Here is an 18,530-nt window from a genome sequence, read left to right on the forward strand (position 1 = left end):
TCTCTGCTCCATGCTAACTCAGCCATGAAACTTCCCTCCTTTCCTCTGAATTCCGTGACAAAAGCACTGAGAAATGTCTGTGTGTAGCAGAATTTGTGGAAGGTTTGGATCAGAGAGAGGTAGTTTACCTCAAAGAAAATGAGCGATTTATATTCCATTTTTGCCATAACTCTATTCTTTAAAGCCTTCTGGCTTTCCTGCTGTATGAACTTTCCACTGGCAACTTGTCACCTTAAGAGTCCAGCTTCCTGCTATGACGTCCATCCCTTTGCTCTCATCTCCCTCTTTCCTCCGCTCTCAGCTTTCCCCCAATTGCTGTTATTTTCTCATAAAGAACTGTTTCTCTGTCTCTTTATTCTGATCATCCCATGTGTTTACCAGTAGTCATGCAACGTATCTCCATGTAACATTTTCCCTAGTGTTAAATGTTAAAATAATGCATTTATAAATGGCGGTGTCTATCCCTCACCATTTATGCAATGTCATGTTAAAAAGATGGCATGACTTCTAAGCAAAGCAAGATCTAATTCAATGTATTGACTTATCTGAAGAAATGATAATGACTATCAGGGGAGGCACATTTGCCACCAAAGTATAAAAAATGACGAACTCCAGAGGAAAACATTGTGTGTCTGTCTAAACATTGGAAGCTAGTCCAAATGCTACCTAGGGAAAAGAAAAATCTATCCCAGAGCTTTAAATATGTTTATGTATTCACCCATCCATTTATTTATTCATAATTTTCCTCAAATGATGAAATTGCAGCTCTTTATGGGCCACAATTGGTTATCTTTTATATGATTTGGAATCTCAAAGTGTAGTTACTTCTGAGTTGGAGATAGATTTTCAGACTCAATAACATGTCATCCGAAGTCTATGCTTCTTTAACAAGAATTTTTCTGCAAGAATTATGACATTTGAGGAAGGTGAGAGAGGAAAGAAACTATATAATAAAACAAATCCTAGTATTTTCTTGAGGAATTCTATATAAAATAATGCCTTTCCTGAAGAGCATTTTTATCTTTGTTTGATTTTTCCATTGTAACCCTAATCTGTCATATATGATATCAGTAACTTTCATAATTGCCTACATTTGGCAAATGTTGCAAGTTTTTCAGCGATAATAACTCAGTGTGTGTTTCAATGTCACTGTCCTTTGTGTCAGTAATCATTCATCTCAAGAATTTGAAATTCAGGCTGTGTGCAAGGACACCAGAATCTGCCCTGTGCCCTTGAGCTTACACACAATTCTCAACTATGTTTAGAAGAACACAAGTCCACATGTGTATGTGTTTATTCAGTCATCGCGTGTTTGGTGAACACTTTGTGCCAAGCACTCTGCCAGGCACTGGAGATATAAAGATGAGTAACACCATCTTGTCTCATGGTGCCTGGAAGTCTAGACTAAGGAAGGAGGCAGACCTGTACACAATCAAATGTTTGGTAAGTGCTCTAAGAGAGGAGCCCCGGAAGTTCAGGGGGCACAAAAGAGAATCATCCTGCTCTGACTTTATTGGGAGAGTATAGGAAGAAGAGGTTATGGCCAAGGGAAACCCCAGAGAGGAGATGGATGAAGTTTGAGCTGAACTTCTGGGATGATTGAGGACTTGCCAGGTGGCTGAGATGCACTTTAGGGAAATGGGCGAGTGTGGCATCTTCAGTGTTTTGTGGCTGGAGCGAAGGGAGGGGAAAAAGATGCAGTGAGAGCCTGAGAAGGCAGTGTAGGCTCCCCACTGATTATGTGAATGAACAACTATAGAATGTTCTTAAGAGAAGAAAGGGAGCGACCTGATTCAGTTTGTGCTTTTGAAAGGGCAATCCGAAGGCCATCTAAGGGCACAACCACATGCACCCAGACGTCTCCCACTTCTTTGCAGGTTGTGTAACTCTCTGATGCTGTTCCCAGCCTGTCTGGAAAACTGTCAAACTCTGCTTCAGACCAAGCAGTATCCACTGATTAAACCTTGCCAACAGTCTTTGCAAGTTGAGAGACTCCTGATGGTAGAGTGACACAACCAGCCCACAGCAGAGAGACCCCTTTCTAGTGCCCAGGCCTCGGGCTTTGATACAAGCAGGGGTGGTTTCATCATTTCCTTTAAGAGTGATCTCAGGGTTTTTTAACTTTTTGTGGAATTGGCTTTCTTCCTTGAACATTCTCAGCCCTGCTTTGACATTCCCATGTCCTGCAGAATGCTGCTTATATACACCTTTAGGGGAATTGCTGTTGCTGTCCTCTTTAATTCACTTCTGACACCTCTTTCTGGAGGCCGTAGGTGCGACTGTGCTGTTGGAAGCAATATCTACATTTCTTTCCTAAAGCTTCAATACTTTATGCAAAGGTACCTATTCTGGATCCAGAACTTGTACAGGAAGGAGGGAGTAGAGTTCAATACACTGGTGCCATTCAATGGATGTTAAATAACATAAAGCATCGTGAAAGACGGGCTTCAATCCTGAAAGGAGACATTGTGAACTAACCTTTTCTTCCCGGGGATTTTGATCCCAGGACAATTAAAAGGTATAGAGTATCCTTTTCCTCAAAACAAAGTGGCAGAAATCACACTTTTTAAAAAATCAAATTACATTTTGTTTTCAAGTTTCAACAGAAAACTTGAGACTGTATTTTCCACTGTCTTTCTAGTAGACACACACATTGTTGGCCACTATTTCTCCACAGATTTCAGTGGGCAAGTGCATGAGGAGGCACTTTTTCCACCTTACTGATGATTTTTGCAGTGACCGAACTTTATGAAAATATTTTACAAAATCTTCATGAGTCAATCTTCCAGTGCACTTGAAAATAATTAGGCTTGCTATCACTTGCCTTCCTCTCTTTATCAGAGAAGCATTTGCAACCAGGCATTCTGTGAATGTGGCTAAATCGTATCATAGAATCATTGAGAATATCTTCAATATTAAAGTAATCACCATTGTCCCTGGAGCCCTGACATGGGTGCCAGCATCCCCACTCAGGATCCTCTATCAGTCCTGTCTAGTAGCACAACCCGGCAGCCTCTCTTGATGAAGCAATGTGAGGTTTAGTCCTTATTTTATTCCATTTAATTAAAGAACAGCTGAAAAAATCCTGTCTTGCATTTTCAACACATGGTTCCAATTAGTGCGGCAGAGCAGGACCCTGAATTTGATAAAAGCACTGACGTGTACCTTTGGTGCCTGTACAATGTACTCTTTCATTTTACAAGGTGGCTGAAGTGCAGTTTTAAATATCTTTTTTAAATGTTAACAAAAACCCAGGGGTGTAAGCTTAGGAAAAAAGTGAGGAGAAGTGAACACAATTTTGTTTGAATTGCCTGCCATAGACTTTTAGAACCTTGTATGCAGAAGACGCTTATGTGGGAAAATCTGCAGTGGGCATTTACAGGCTTGTATGCAAAAAGCATTATGGTTCATGAGACTTGCGCTCGGAGGCTATTAGATGGGAGATCCATCACCTCAGGAAATACCACTTACTGTACTGTAAATTTGCTTCATGTGACCAATCTGCTCGAGAGGTAATGGAAATCCCATTCCAGTAAATTTGTTTCAGACCAGGCTAAAACTGATAGGACATTTGCCTTCAGTGGGACTCTTTCTGGATAACTTCTGGAAGTTCATATGTTTTTAAATAGGAAAGTAAAACTTAGGTCCCAGAATCTGGAAATTAGATGTGGAAAAGCCTAATTTAGGTCATCACATCCCACCTCCTGCCAAAATAAAGGGAACTAGCAAGAGGAAAAAGTAAGATAAAACAAGTAAAATATTTTATGACTGCTTCACATGGTGTGTGTTCTGTGCCGTCCCAGAAACAGTGGAATGATTTTCCATTTCAGGTCATGGGAAAGCATGATGTCTTTAGTCCCAGAAGGGTGAGATACTTAAACTGCTATAAGGCCTTTCATGAAGGTTAACAACAAACCTCTTTGTGCCTGGCTTTTATTTTCAGAGCTACCATTCCATTCTTGGCCCATAATTCACAAACTAGAGAAATGTGCCCATCAAGAACAAACTCACTACTAGTTGCGCTCAGAAATGTTACCCCAGAGTGCCAAGGTAAGAACAAAAATCTAAATAGGATAAAACTAAGTAAATTGATTCCGTATAACTGCAACTTAAGAAAAATAGTCATTGAGATGGTCTTTCTGATGGCCTCAGTGCTTGAGACTATATCAACAGATTACTGGGTGTCCTCCCTCAGTTCTCAGAACTATGAAACAACTTACCACTTTTCTAGAAGGAGCTCCAAAGAGTAATTGAATGAAACCCCGTAGACAGATCACTCCTCAGCTTATGCCCTCTGTTGCTGTTCGTGCTGTGTCTTCATCCCATGACTTAGAGGGAACTAACTATGGCATCTTTGATGATTTTTTTAAATAGGCCACTAATTCTCACCGTGAGTTGACTTATACATAGGTGATTATTCTACATCATGAATGAACCATTCTAGATTTAGAATGTGTCTAAATCTTCAAATCACAGTCTTAACTAAACTGTGCTATAGATACATTTCTTATTCTGTCTTTTTTTTAACGTAATTTATTGTCCAGTTGGCTTACATACAACACCCAGTGCTCATCCCAACAAGTGCCCTCCTCAATGACCATCACCCATTTTCCTCTCTCCCCCACTTACCCTCAGTTTGTGCTCTATATTTAAGAGTCTCTTGTGGTTTGCCTCCCTCCCTGTAATCCTGTCTTGAAACCCGCTCCAGTAGCCATCATGTCCACCACTCCACCGAAGAGTTCTTATCAAGTCACAAAGGATCTTCAAGTTGCTAAAGTCATTGGTCATTTCCAGCCTCATCTTAGTCACACTGAAACACTGATAACTTAACATACTTGATCTCTGATTCATTGTTGTCTCTTGGTTATCTTCCTATTCTACTGGCTATTCCTTCTTTATGACTTTATTGCTTCCTCCTAATTTTCTCAGTCTCTATAAAGGGATCGGTACTCAGATCTCTTTTCTTTACATTATTGGCTAAGTGGTCTCATTTAGTCCATGACTTTAAGTAACTTTACATGATGAAAAATGCCAACTGCCTCCTGGCCTCTCTTCTTGGATGTACAAATGACATGGTAACTCTAACAATAAATTCTTTATTGTCTCTTCAAACATACTTATTTACCAGCCTTTTCCATTTCATAAATAACAATTCTATTCAACCAGTTGCCCAGGCAAAAACTTTTGGAGACATCCTTGATTCATCTATTTCTCTTTAATCTCCAATTGTAATCTATAGTCCATAATCTCTAATCTCTAATTATAACGTACTAGCGATCTGCTCCCAGCTCCATTTCTGTGGCTTTACCTCCAGCCCTCCCCCCCCTTTTTTTTTTTTTCCCTATCCCTTTTCCAGCCACAGTCATGTCAGCACGGTGCCTTGAATGTGCTATTTCTCTGGCTGGAATGCTCTTCCCTTCAGACTAGCTACATAGTCACTCCTTTACTTTTTTCATGTTTCTATTCAGATCCCATGTTATTGGGGAGGCCTTCCCTGACCATCCTATGTGAAATAGCACCCTTCTAGCATTACCTGCCACACCATTGTTTCTCTTGCTCTCATTCATCATTTTCCACATCAATTTTCAGACCTGGCATATTATATGTGTTCATTTGTTTGTTGTCTGTCTCCTCTCACCCGACTACAAACACCATTAGAAGAGGGACTTAGTCTCTTTTGTACTCCCCTATAATCTCCTTTGCCTAGAGTGCTGCTTTGTGCACAGTAGATACTTAATAGATTTTTCTGGGTTAATGATTTAAATTTTTATCACGGTAACTATAAGAGCAATAAGGCATGGGAAGTTTTGTTGATTGGGCCCACTGACTTGTTACTAGAACAAACCCTCTACTGAATCTGACATGAAAGCTTGGTCTAAATTATATCAGACTCTCTTAGCATTTATAGTGTTCAAGAGTTTACATTTCTATGTACAAATCATATGTCCAAGTCCCAACAATGTTAAGGCTCAAAATGAGATCATATTAATTTTACTATTTTTTCTGAGTTTTGTTTATTTATTTTTGACAAACTTTGTGTATATTGAAGGTGTACAGTATAATGTGTTTTTTTTACAATACATTGTTTGATATATGTGTGTATACTGTGAAATGATCACCACAATCAAACTAACCAACTTATTTATCACCTCCCATAGTTAGACTCTTTTGTGTGTGTATGGTGAGGACATTTAAGATCTACTCTCTTAGCAAATTTCAGGTCTACAAAACATTACTGATACAGTCCCCATGCTGTATGTTAGATCTCTAGAACTCCTTCATCTTGTAATTGAAAGTTTGTGACCTTTGATCAGTATTTCCCCTTTTCCTCCATCCCTCTGCTTCTGATAACCATTATTCCACTCTGTGTTACTATAAGTTTGACTTTTTTTTTTTAAGATTGAACATTTAATTGAAATCATATGATATTTATCTTTCTGTATCTGGCTTATTTTACTTAACATAATGTACTCCAGTTTCATACATATTATTGCATATGGCAGGATTTCCTTCTTTTTAAAGGCTGAATAATAGTCCATTGTGTATTTATACCACATTTTGGTTATTCATTCAACTCATTTCTCTATCTTGGCTGCTGTGAATAATAATGCTGCAATGAACTAATTTTTGACAAAGGAACCAAGAATACTCCATAAGAAAAGGATAGTCTCTTCAATAAATGGTCTTAGAAAAACTGGATTGCCACATGCAAAACAATGAAATGGGATCCTTTGTCTTACACCATACCTAAAAATCAACTCAACATGAATTAAAGACTTAAATGTAAGCCCTAAAACCATAAAACTCCTAGAAGAAAACATAAGGGTCAGCTCCTTGACATTGGTCTTGGAAATGATTTTTTGGAATTAACACCAAAGCACAGGCAACAAAAGCAAAAATAAATAAATGAGACTACAGTAAAATTTGAAAGTTCCTGCACAACAAAGGAAACCATCAACAACATACAAAGGCAACCTATGGAATGGGAGAAAATATTTGCAAATCACATATCTAATAAGGAATTAATATCCAAGATATATAAGAATTTTATACACCTCCATACCAGAACAACAAATAACTCGATTTTAAAATGTGAAAAGGACCTGAATAGACATTTTTTCAAGAAGACATGCAAATGCTCAACAAGTATATGAAGAGGTAGTTAACATCACTAATCATCAGAAAAATGAAAATCAAAACCATAATGAGATATCACCTCATACTTCTTAGATTGGCTATCACCAAAAAGTCCAAAGATAATAGGTGTTGGTGAGGATGTGGAGAAAAGGAAACTTTTGCACACTGTTGGTGAGATGTCCATTATGGAAAATAATGTGGAAGTTCCTCAAAAAATTATAAATAGAACTACCATGTGATCCAGCTATCCCACTTCTGGGTATATATTGAAAGGAAAAGAAATCATTATTCTGAAAAGATATTTACACTCGCATGTTTTTATTAACTTTATATATCCAAAACAAAGACCTGAGTCTTCACTCCATATGACTGTTGAGTTCTCTCTGCAAGTGGGTCTTGGTCATTATTTATCATTTCAGCCAAGCATCTGGCTTAGAGCTTGGGTCTCTGCTCCTTTTGTGGGCCACTGCTCACTCCTTTATCTCCCTGGAATAGGTTTCTTTAAGCTGCTGCTGCTCCACTGAACTGCTTCCCAAAGTGGGGCAGCAAGCCTTCTTTGATTCTCTGCAGCACAAGAGACCAAGCTTATTTACTTTTAATAAAACCATATCAAGCTCTACACTGACCTCCATATTGCTAAGCTTTTTTTTAATAGGAAATTTATTGTCAAATTGGTTTCCATACAACACCCAGTGCTCATCCCAACAGGTACGCTCCTCAATGCCCATCACCCACCCCCCCTTCCCACCCACCCCCAATCAACCCTCAGTTTATTCTCAGTTTTTAAGAGTCTCTTATGGTTTGGCTCCCTCCCTCTCTAACTTTTTTTTTCCTTCCCCTCCCCCATGGTCTTCTGTTAAGTTTCTCAGGATCCACATATTGCTAAGTTTTGTGGTCATTCTGCAGTCATCACTTTGTTCACACTCGTCACTTGAAAACATGAAAATTTGGGACTAATACAAGGAAAGTTCATCACACTGACTAATTTAATTTACTGCAGCTAGACCCATAAGGAGTCACCAGTAACATGGCCATGTTGCAAGCAACCAGCTTATCAACATGCACCATCCAGCACACACATATGTACATCCCTCACTGGGATCCTCCTCTGCCATATCTCCCCTCCAAACCTAATCATGAGCTCAAAGGAAAAATTCCCTCCTCTTTGTATCCTAAATTCTGCCTCCTGGACCATCGTGAATCCCAAGATCTCTGTCTCCTTCCAAAATGATTTTGTAAATTCTCCAAGGAAAGCCCCTCACCTTGCCTCTGGGTCAGTCTTAACCTGTATCCTTAAGCAGGCAAATGGTTCAATATCAGTGTATTTCCCCCAAACTAGAGCCATTGAACCATTCGTACACTAAGTATGGGACATCTGCAATCCATTCTAAGCTGCACCAAGCCCAATCAAGTTCAAACATACCCAACTTTCTTTAGTCTTCAGATTCCCTGATACCAAGATCTTGACATATGGGAACAATATCATGAACACATGTATTTATTGTACACACATACACACACACCATTGACCTGTATGCTCTGAAATGGTCTTCTTAACAATAAACAGTAATATGCTATTATAAAGCATAAATCCATATAAAGACAAAAAAAAAGTTTTCTGCCCTGGACTCTGCTCTCCTCCACCCCAAAAACTATCTGCAGAGAAAAAGAACTGTGTGAAAACATATTTGATTTATGTGACTAAATGGAAGACCCATCCTCTGGACCTAAAGGGTCTCAATCCAGGTTGTTATTTCGGCCTCAAGAATAGAGATATTTACTTTCTTTATTATTTAGAACTGAAAGGCACATTGGGTTGTTTTTCCCAGATTAAAAAGGCTGCATCAAAATGGCAAATTCCTTACTTTCACCTTTTGGTGTCCAAAACTTCTAAAGGGCATCCAATGCAGGAAAGCTCTTGCATATGATGTGTTGAGTGTTTGGGTTGATACACATTCCTCCTCTATAATCTGGGCTTCCTTTACCTATTAGATAATAATAATACTTTGATTCCAAAATCAAAATCATTGGTTTTCATGCCATATAATAAATTCTCACATCTTTTCTGAATTGTGAAATGATAGCTGTCTCTAGAATGCAGTGTTATTTTTCTGTCAAACTGTCATTAGGAAAAATTGTAAGGAGACTCTGCATGTGGTTTCTTAGAGTGGCCTATAATAAGTTAAATCTGATTAATTTCCCTTTAAATATGCAATGAACAAAACCCATTCCCACCCTCCACCCCCGCTTTTTAAATTTCTGCTACATGGGACTAGTCCATGGGAGAAAAATTGCTCTTTCTCCATCTTTTCCCCTTGATCTCTCATGATCCCTTCATTGGGTCCCCACTGTTCTGTTTCCAACCTTCCCACTAAGAAAATATACCTGCCCAAGTCTCTTATCGTGGGATATTCCTGCATGACAAGGTAGCTAATAAATTGATGCCATAGATAAAGGACAGTTAACCTGGACTGGCTACCTTTTGTCTTGTTATATGTTCCATTTGACAGGCCTTCATTGAGCTAACTCAGAATTATTGACATAAGGTTTCTTTTTTGTTTGTTTGTTTGTTTGTTTTCTGTAGCCACTCAGTGAGGCTTTTCTTTTAATCAGTCACTAGAGTATATGAAGCAGGCAGTTTTGGATTCCATGTCCAGTATTGAGTTGGTTCAGATGCACAGAGACGTCGGAGCAAATGATGCAAGGTCAAACTGTTCTTAAAACATGGCTCTGGGGGCGCCTGGGTGGCTCAGTCGGTTAAGCGTCCGACTTCAGCTCAGGTCACAATCTCGCAGTCCGTGAGTTTGAGCCCCGCGTCGGGCTCTGGGCTGATGGCTCCGAGCTTGGAGCCTGCTTCTGATTCTGTGTCTCCCTCTCTCTCTGCCCCTCCCCCGTTCATGCTCTGTCTCTCTCTGTCCCAAAAATAAATAAACGAAAAAAAAAATAAAAAAAAAATAAATAAACGTTAAAAAAAAATTAAAAAAATTAAAAAAACATGGCTCTGGTTCCTTAGACTACAGTGAGGTCTACGCTGAACCTCAGTATATAAAGCAACAAAAGAAGAGTTGGAGTAGGATCCAAGAGTTCGGTCCCCCTTATCCTTTGGGAAAAAATTTACAAGCCATTGGTCCAGTGATTAAGAGATTCAGATTAAGAGAACAGATTCAGGAGTCAAACAGTTGAATTCAAACCCTTGTTCTGGGTGACTCTTGGGAAATGTCTTCCTCTCCCTGCACTTCACTTTTGTCATTTCTAAAATGCAGCCAATAATCTCATCACAGGTGGTTCTGAAGATTTAAATGAGATCATGTAAAACTGCACTTAGCACAGTGCCTGGTGCCCACGAAGAGCCGTGTTAAAGGTGCGGGATGGTTAGTGTTAGTCTGCTGCCACTTCCGTTTTAACCAAAACTATTAGGACAGATGGGTGCAGTATGATGCCCCATGCAATAGAGCTGTTGCCCATGACCGAACACTCTCCTGAGGGTAGCAGAACAATCGCTGTTTTGTAAATTGCGTTAAACCACTCCCTAGTGTGGCTAATGATGACTAATACAGCAGAAGGGAGTTGGCCACCCTTGTGCAAGGCACAGTTGGGAAGTTGACTATGCTCTGCTTACAGAAATTCAGGTCACTGCCAAGCTCTAATCCATGTCACTCCTGCCATAGTTCTAATCTTAGAAGAAATTCACTCATTTGTAGAATACACGTCAACCTTTAACATATACTAAATACAATTTTGGGGGAATTCCCAGCCAACTTCCTAAAGCAAAATACACTCCATGAATAGTGTCCTAATAGCCTTTGATGAGGCAGATTGTATTGGTATCTACAGTTTAGCATGGGGAGAGACATAGTCCTTGATAGATAAGTAATGGGAATAAAACCTGGAAAACTCATATTTTGATGGAAACAGTAAAATGGTTCCCTTGGACCACAGTATCTGAATTCTTTCATTTTTGTACTGCTAATAGCACAGAGAAGCACAATATTTCAGCTAAGAGTGTTAGAAAGGTATAGGCCTTAAACAAATGTCTAACAGTTTAAATGGTTTCTTAGAAGGGACTGAAATATGCTTCCTCATTTTATATACACATCCTTTTTACATATTGCTCCAGATAGGATTGCAAAAGCAATGATCTTGCAAGAAACAAGACCTCAACTGAAAATGATATGCACCGTTAAAATACGAAATAAAACACACAAGCCAACAAAGCTGAGATTTAAAAAAAAAAAACTTGTATTTTTTTCCCCTTATGTTTCATTTGCCTATACTCATTCCAACTTGGCCTAATTTCCTGATCACAAATCTGGATATAGTACCAAGACCTTGTCAGGATGCTGAGAAGGGACAGGAGCCCCCAACTCAGGTTTTAGCTATTTCAGGGCTACTTCTGCTTTCCCTAAACTTCCCCTCTATCACCACTGAGGCCTTTTAAAGGATATTACCAAGAACTTGGCAATGAGGTCATGTGTCCTTTGTCACTACGTGTCTGTTTCTTGTTATAGATTCCCTGATGCCTCAGTTCTCAAAGCTGTGGATCCGGAGCTGTGGCTGTTGTCTGTCTGTAGTGGGAGAAAAGTAGAGAGAAAAGTAGGGAGAAAACTGCTTAGGAGAAAAGTAGATTCCGTGCTAGAAGCATGTGACTCCCACGCTCCACATCTTGTGTTATGGGTCACTCAAACATGCTCCCTGAGAAAGCTCTCAGGAACAGGGAAATCATCATTATTTCCTCATTCCTTATCTCTGGGAGAGAGAGAAGGGCCAGTCCCTTTTAGAGTCCCCCCTATCTTCCGAGTGCATCTCTGCTTTTGAAGTGTCAATAAGCTCCAACTGAACTCATCATCTCCCTTCTATCTTTAGCCACATCTCGTTCCTATTTTGGTGCTTTCCAAATTGGTGAAAGGCACCAACCTTATCGTGGTTGTTATCACTGACTCTTCCATCTCCTGATCAGACATTTTCTTCCATCAAATCACCAAATTTTGTTACTTCTTCCTCTATAATGGCCAGTTTTCTCTACCATCACCAACACTACTGCCACTAACAGAACTACTACTATTGCCTGGATCTGTGTCACAGATTTCTAGTGAGTCTTGCCCTTTAACCTTGCCCCTTCTCAATCCTTCTCCTGGTTCAGTCATTTTCCAGCTCCACTTTCCTTAATTGCTCCCTACTGCCTTCAATAAAAAATGTCCAGTATTCTTAAATTGTCTTATAAGGCCTGTCTGATATGATGCCTCCTTACTTCAGTGACATTTTTATCATTCTTTCTTTTGCTACTCTTCCCTCCCCTCCACCAAAAAAAACAAAAAAAACCCAAAACAAACAAACAAAAAAACCCTGTACATATTGGCACTACATCTTTCCATGCTCTCTCTTCCCTTCCAAGTCCTTGAATATGCTCTTCCCTTTGTCCTGAATACCCTTTCTCACTATGCTGTCTCCATTCTTTGACTAATTCCTATTCATCTTTTAAGTCTTGGGTTGAATGTCACTTCCTCAGAAAGCTTTCCCTGACCATGTAAATCCTGATTAGGCATTCTTCATAGATCCTGTGTCCACACCATATTCCCCCCACCATATAGCATTTAGCACATTTAGTCCACATGGCCCTTGTAACTGCATGTTTGCTTCTCTGTCTCTGTCACAGTCATTCATAAAGACAAGAAGCCAATCTTTTTCACTGTTCAATTCTTTGTACCCAGAGTAGGTCTTCCTGAATACATAAATAAGTATAATGGAAGCAAACGTGAGAAAGTATTTAAAGGAGTGTCAACATGTCAGATGCATCTGAGAGAGCAAATGAGCTGAGAGCCAGAGAATGACCTTTGGCCCCATGTGAAAGTGGTTTGTGACTGTGATAAGAGCACTCGCCGAGATTTAACAGAGTAGAGTGGAGTGGAGTGTGTTGAAACTGCCTAGGACGTTAGTACATATAGACAGCAAATGTAGACAAGTTTGCTCTGAGATGTGCCATGGTAAGAGGAAGACAGTGCTGCTGCAGGAGAGAGAGGGCATGACTGCAGGGACATATTACGTGAACGATTAAAGACAGTGCTTGTAAGAAAGTCGCATTTGTCCTTAGGGTCACACAAAAGGCAGACCCAAAAGAAGGAATGCCTATTTTGGCAAAAGCTCATGAGCACATTTTGAATCTCAGATTCGGATAAAATGTGCTAGGACAAAGGAGTTAAAATTCCAGAAAACACTCAGGAAGTAAGTTTACAATGTTGCTTCACTGCTTTGTGCAGCAAGTAATAACTTTGTTGGTAGCTTTTGTTGGCTTGTTGTGATAACCACATAAAGGAAAAGAGCTGTAAGTGAGATGCAGGGAATGTTTATGCTTTTGTTTATTATTCAATATGGATGTCACAAGGGTATGAGGAGTCGCACAGCAAATAACCGTGTACTCACAACCTACCTTCAGGACTAACATTTTATTAAATGTAGCAGAAGACCTGGTGCATCTTGAATTTAAAATGACTTTTATCCCAGTTGTACAGGTCTCCAGTTAAGGCACAGATTAATTTTTTAGCATGAAAAAAAAATGTTTCCACTATGGAAAACCAACCTGTTGAAGTTTATACAGAAAATATTTTCAGTAAACAAAGAAGAGTGCAGAGTTTCAGGAAGAAAGTGTGAGGGTCATGATGACAAAAGCAATGGAGGACCCACAGATGTGCCCCAGGCCCTCCTCACTGTCATCAATCATAAGCCTGTCCTATTCCACAGTTCCAACCACTAGGTCTTGGACCCCTGGGGGTAGCAGAATTTATTGTGAGGGATCTGTAAATCCATATGCACATTCAGTATGACTAGACTAAATAAATAATATGTCACACACACACACACACACACACACACACACACAGTGCTATTTTTTAAATGTCTATAGGTGAGGTGATGAATAAAATATAAATTCAATTACTTGGTTCACTGAATTAATAGAAGCCTTTGATCATTATGTATTTTCTCAGTCTATAGACATTGAAAGTATAATGTCTAGCATGATACAGTCCTCATACTCAAAAGAGATTGGACTATTGCCATTGTTATTTACTAGAAAACATGTATAAAGCCACTGGATGATGAATTAAACAAGAGGCAAAATGTTTTCTTTAATGTTTCACTAATTATTTGCATTACCAAAGGTTTCCATAAACAAACTGTTGTATACACTCTTTGTCTTTGCAGGATGCCTTTATGCTAACACCCTCCTTAGTCCATACGTCACACAACAAACACCATCAGATCTTGGAAAATGAAATAGAGTATCTAAGGGGTGCCTGGGTGGCTCAGTTGGTTAAGTGTCTGACTTCCAATTTCGGCTAAGATCATGATCCCAGGGTTGAGGGATTGAGCCCCACATCAGGCTCTGCACTGACAGGGCACCCACCTGCTTGGGATTCTCTCTCTCTCTCTCTCTCTCTCTCTCTCTCTGCCCCTCCACTGCCCACACACCCTCTCTTTCTCAAGAAAGAAAAAGAAAAAAGCATCTAAGGATCAATCTTGTAGGAGTCTGAGTAGGGTTTCTCTCCCTCCTTTCAACACTTGATAGTTCTCCCCTGGACGGGGTGATGGGCAGGGGTGGAGTGAGACCAGAAATCCCAGTTTTTTTCTTCTTGTCTTCTGCTCCACATGCTTTGAGTTCCCCTGGGGTGCTTCCATCCACATGTGGCCCATTTCTAATTTGTCTACCTATAATAAGTGCCGTTTTGTGCTTTATTCATGCAGAGGAACCCAAAGGCCCCTCGTGTGCTCTTATCTGCCTAGATACTCAGCATGCACCCTTAAGAGTGTCGATTTGTTTGGTAATCATTTATTTCCAATGTATTTGTCTCTTCTCACAAATAAGATAATAAACTGAAATATCTAAGCACATAATTTGTATTTTATGTTGAATGGAATTGACTGTGGAGGAAAAGAAACTCTCACCCTTGTCTCAGTTCTCTCTCTCGCTAGTGTCTAAGTGAGCAATAGAAATGCTCTTTGATATTCAGACATGTTTTACAAAAACTCTTCACTGAAATGTTTTCCACAGTGAGACAGCACATAAGATGGCACATGACCCAACACCGTTACTCTGATTCCCATAATGAAAAGTTGATTTATTTATCAGTTTTCTTTTAATGTTTATGATCACATAAAAGAAGAAACCTTAATTTAGTGTTGGCGTATATTTAACACTTCTTACAGGTCCCCACCCTCCCTCCATTTTTCATTTATTTTTTAACAGAGAGAGTGTCTAGGTCTCACATTCAGAGCCTTTAGCACAAGGTAGCAATGTTTACATAAGTTTTAAAGCATTTTTTTTATTCATTGTATATATATCGTGTAGCTTCCATCTATTTAAGGCAAACAGTAGATTCTTTTTCCATCTACAGTAGTGATATAATCTTGTAAAATAATAGAGTGAGTCCGGTTAAAGAAAAATATTACATGGATACCGATTTGATAGTACAGCCGAAACCATGTGAGTTACTTAAGAATGAAGTTTGGGAGCTCCTGCTTTATTATAAAGCAAATAGATTATTGGGAAACATGGAATAATAACCTGTGAGCACTAAATATTTTATCAAGGCAGAAAAACTAGTCATCACACAACATTGTAAATAAGAGGTTAATGTTATGGCTATACAGAAGTGAGTAGGCATGTGTGAGTTAGAGTTTTGACTTGACATTTTCCACCATACACTATTACATGTGGTTACCAATAGCATTGGCTTCAACATCTTTGAATGTGAAGAAGAATGTGAAAAAAATAAATTTGGTTGTTTTTAACCTGGACGTTTATCATTTTTCTGATGCACAGTGTCACAGAATCCATTAATAAAAGGGGTTAACGATTACGCCCTGAGAGGCTGGCAAAACAGTTCTCAAGTGCATTACTCAGCTCAAGGCAGACGTCACAAGGGGAACTGGCTGTCGTTTTAAAGCTAGTGGGTGTAAAACTTGCTGTTTCTTTCTATTTGTCTGTGAGATAATTCTGGCTCTCCCTTTCCCTCCAGGACATGGCTGCCAAAAAGAATTAATCCCATACCTACCCCATTCATGATGACCTCGGAAACAGGAGAAGCAAACGTTTCTTACTGTTAACCAGAAGCATTTCCCCCAAATGACTGCAAATAGCACAAATGTCTGTTCCATTGATAGATAATTCCAGTGACACTTTTTTTTTTTTTCAGCCAAGTAGAGATAGTGTCACAGCAGGATGAAGTGGGCTGGAGTCACTAACTTTGACGTTCCAATCCTGGATCTCCCACTGCCTAACTCTCTTCTCTCAAGCCAGCCACTTAACCTCTCTTTTGAAGTCAGCTTCCTCGCAAATGAGACCAGCTCACGTGTACTTCTTGTCTAAGCACCAGATAAGGCAGATAATGTACAGAGGCAGTAGCCACAGCTTAATCCACAATGTAAAAGTGCTTTCCGGAAGGGCTTCTCCCCCACCCCAGGATTTCTTAAATTACTAAACTTCATATGCTGTCCACCAGTGTCAAAGGCGACAGCCAAATAAAAGGCCCGTCCTTGTACTAAAGACCAGGCCTTTCCCTGGTTATGGACTTATTTTAATCATGAACCTTGATATACTTGTAGAAAAAGTTGACTTGTTTTTCTTCATATCTCCCTGTTGGTGGGTATCGTTTAATGGGAAATTTTTCAGTTTTTTATTTGCTTTTAGTTGTATTTTGCGTGTATGTATTTTTAGTTTTTTAGTTTTCTGATTTTCCAGGTATCTACAGAAGACTCGAAATATCCACCTTACTTTCCAGAGAAATAGTTTTTATAAAACAGAGATGCCATTTGTTATCCATAAAACATGCTCTTTTTTTGACATCTCCTGTAATATAGAGAAGACATATTCGTGTATTTACTTGGGCTGAGAAAAGATAGCAAAATTTAGTCTTGGAAATGTATAGATAACACTGTTATCTATTGCCTCCACCATTACCAAAGAACTGGGTTCAGTCAGAATAGGTATTTGCTGAACAGTAAGGAATACTAAGAGATATCTTGTGTGGGCAAATTAGTTTGTATACTTGACCCAAGCAGTTAGCACAGAGCAAAAGGGACCCAGTTTTCTGGAACCCTGTATCATATATTGTTGACTCCTGCTAGTTATTTCTTCTATGCAGACTCTCATGAACTAAAAAAAGCAAATTGACTTCCAAAAGTTAACCTATGCATGAATAAAAGCACAACATACACAGAATGTTTTAGTCCTTCTGAATTCTTTGATGTTCCATCTCTAATAAGGAACTAACTAGATTAAATTTAAATTCTTCAGATATGAAGTAAAACATGTATTCAATATATTTTACAACTTTTGAGACTGTAGAGATAAATGATTATTTTGTAAAGTGGCTTTTGAACCTTACCTTGATCCTGAGGGTTCAAAGGAACAAATTATGGTTGAGAAGACTGATAAGAACCAATATGTGTTGAAGATTGAAAAGCCTCAGGGACATTTTTTGTGTCCGATTTGACCAAATCTGTTGACCATTTTAGCTTTTCATCCATCTCATTAGAAATAGTTTTCAACAGGGGCACCTGGGTGGCTCAGTCAGTTAAACATCCAACTTCAGCTCAGGTCATGATCTTGGGGTTTGTGGGTTCGAGCCCCGCATCAGGCTATGTGCTGACAGCTCAGAGCCTGGAGCCTGCTTCACATTTCGTGTCTCCTCCTCTCTTGGCCCCTCCCATGCTCATGCTCTGTCTCTCAATAAGAAACAAACGTTAAAAAGAAATTAAAAAAAATAGTTTTCAACAAAGATAACCATTACGCAAATTACAAGTGGTGTGTTATGTGCGTGATTAGGTTTTCCATTTTTCTTCCTTTGAAGCTTTAAAAAAAAATCTTTTGGTTGTTATTATAATGGAAGTCCACTTTCATACTGGATTTCCTTCATTTCTCTTTAACCGTGATTCTGAGCTGAATCTCCACCAAGGGGGAAGTAGCATTGGTGCTAATCCCAACTTGGCAGAATTATTGGGTTCCACCCCAACAGTCACCAAAACATTTGGGTTTAGTCAGAATACCAATTCATCACTTCATAAAACCAAAGCTCTTCTCCATCCCACAGTAACCTGTTCATAGACCGTAGGGAGAATGAGAGAGATGTGAATAGACTCACTGAATAATAGGGCCTGGCCCTCTCAGACATCAAAAGAGATCTGAGAACCTTCCATTTCTTAAGGCTCCTGGAGTACTAAAACAAGAAGAGGAGAAGAGGAAAAATGCCAGAACAGCATAGAAATAAAGTGTAGCACATTTTAAGTGCTTAAAATCATGCTTTAAACACATGAAATATAAAATAACCTTTCTGGAAGACAAGATCAAATGGCCAGATTTGAGGCTGTTTGTGATTATAACAGCCCTAGCTAAATGGTTT

The 18,530-nt window shown here is 39.2% G+C and overlaps 1 protein-coding gene across 2 annotated transcripts in view; it reads left to right on the top strand.

Moving 5' to 3' along the window:
- XRCC4 (X-ray repair cross complementing 4) overlaps positions 1–17,350 on the top strand; it is a 249,881-nt gene extending 232,531 nt beyond the window's left edge. Inside the window, exons 9-10 of one of the 2 annotated variants that reach the window (XR_006963715.1) lie at positions 3,944–4,050; positions 16,149–17,350. The gene's annotated coding sequence lies outside the window, so the exon portion shown is untranslated. The remainder of the gene's footprint in view (positions 1–3,943; positions 4,051–16,148) is intronic. The other variant, XM_047088669.1, reaches the window with a different exon arrangement.
- The last annotated feature ends 1,180 nt before the right edge of the window (positions 17,351–18,530 follow it).

This window comes from Lynx rufus, unplaced genomic scaffold (genome assembly GCF_022079265.1).
Source record: "Lynx rufus isolate CCGP_SWC_20201006 ecotype Redwood Valley unplaced genomic scaffold, mLynRuf1.p SCAF_1, whole genome shotgun sequence".
NCBI classification, from domain to species: Eukaryota; Metazoa; Chordata; class Mammalia; order Carnivora; family Felidae; genus Lynx; species Lynx rufus.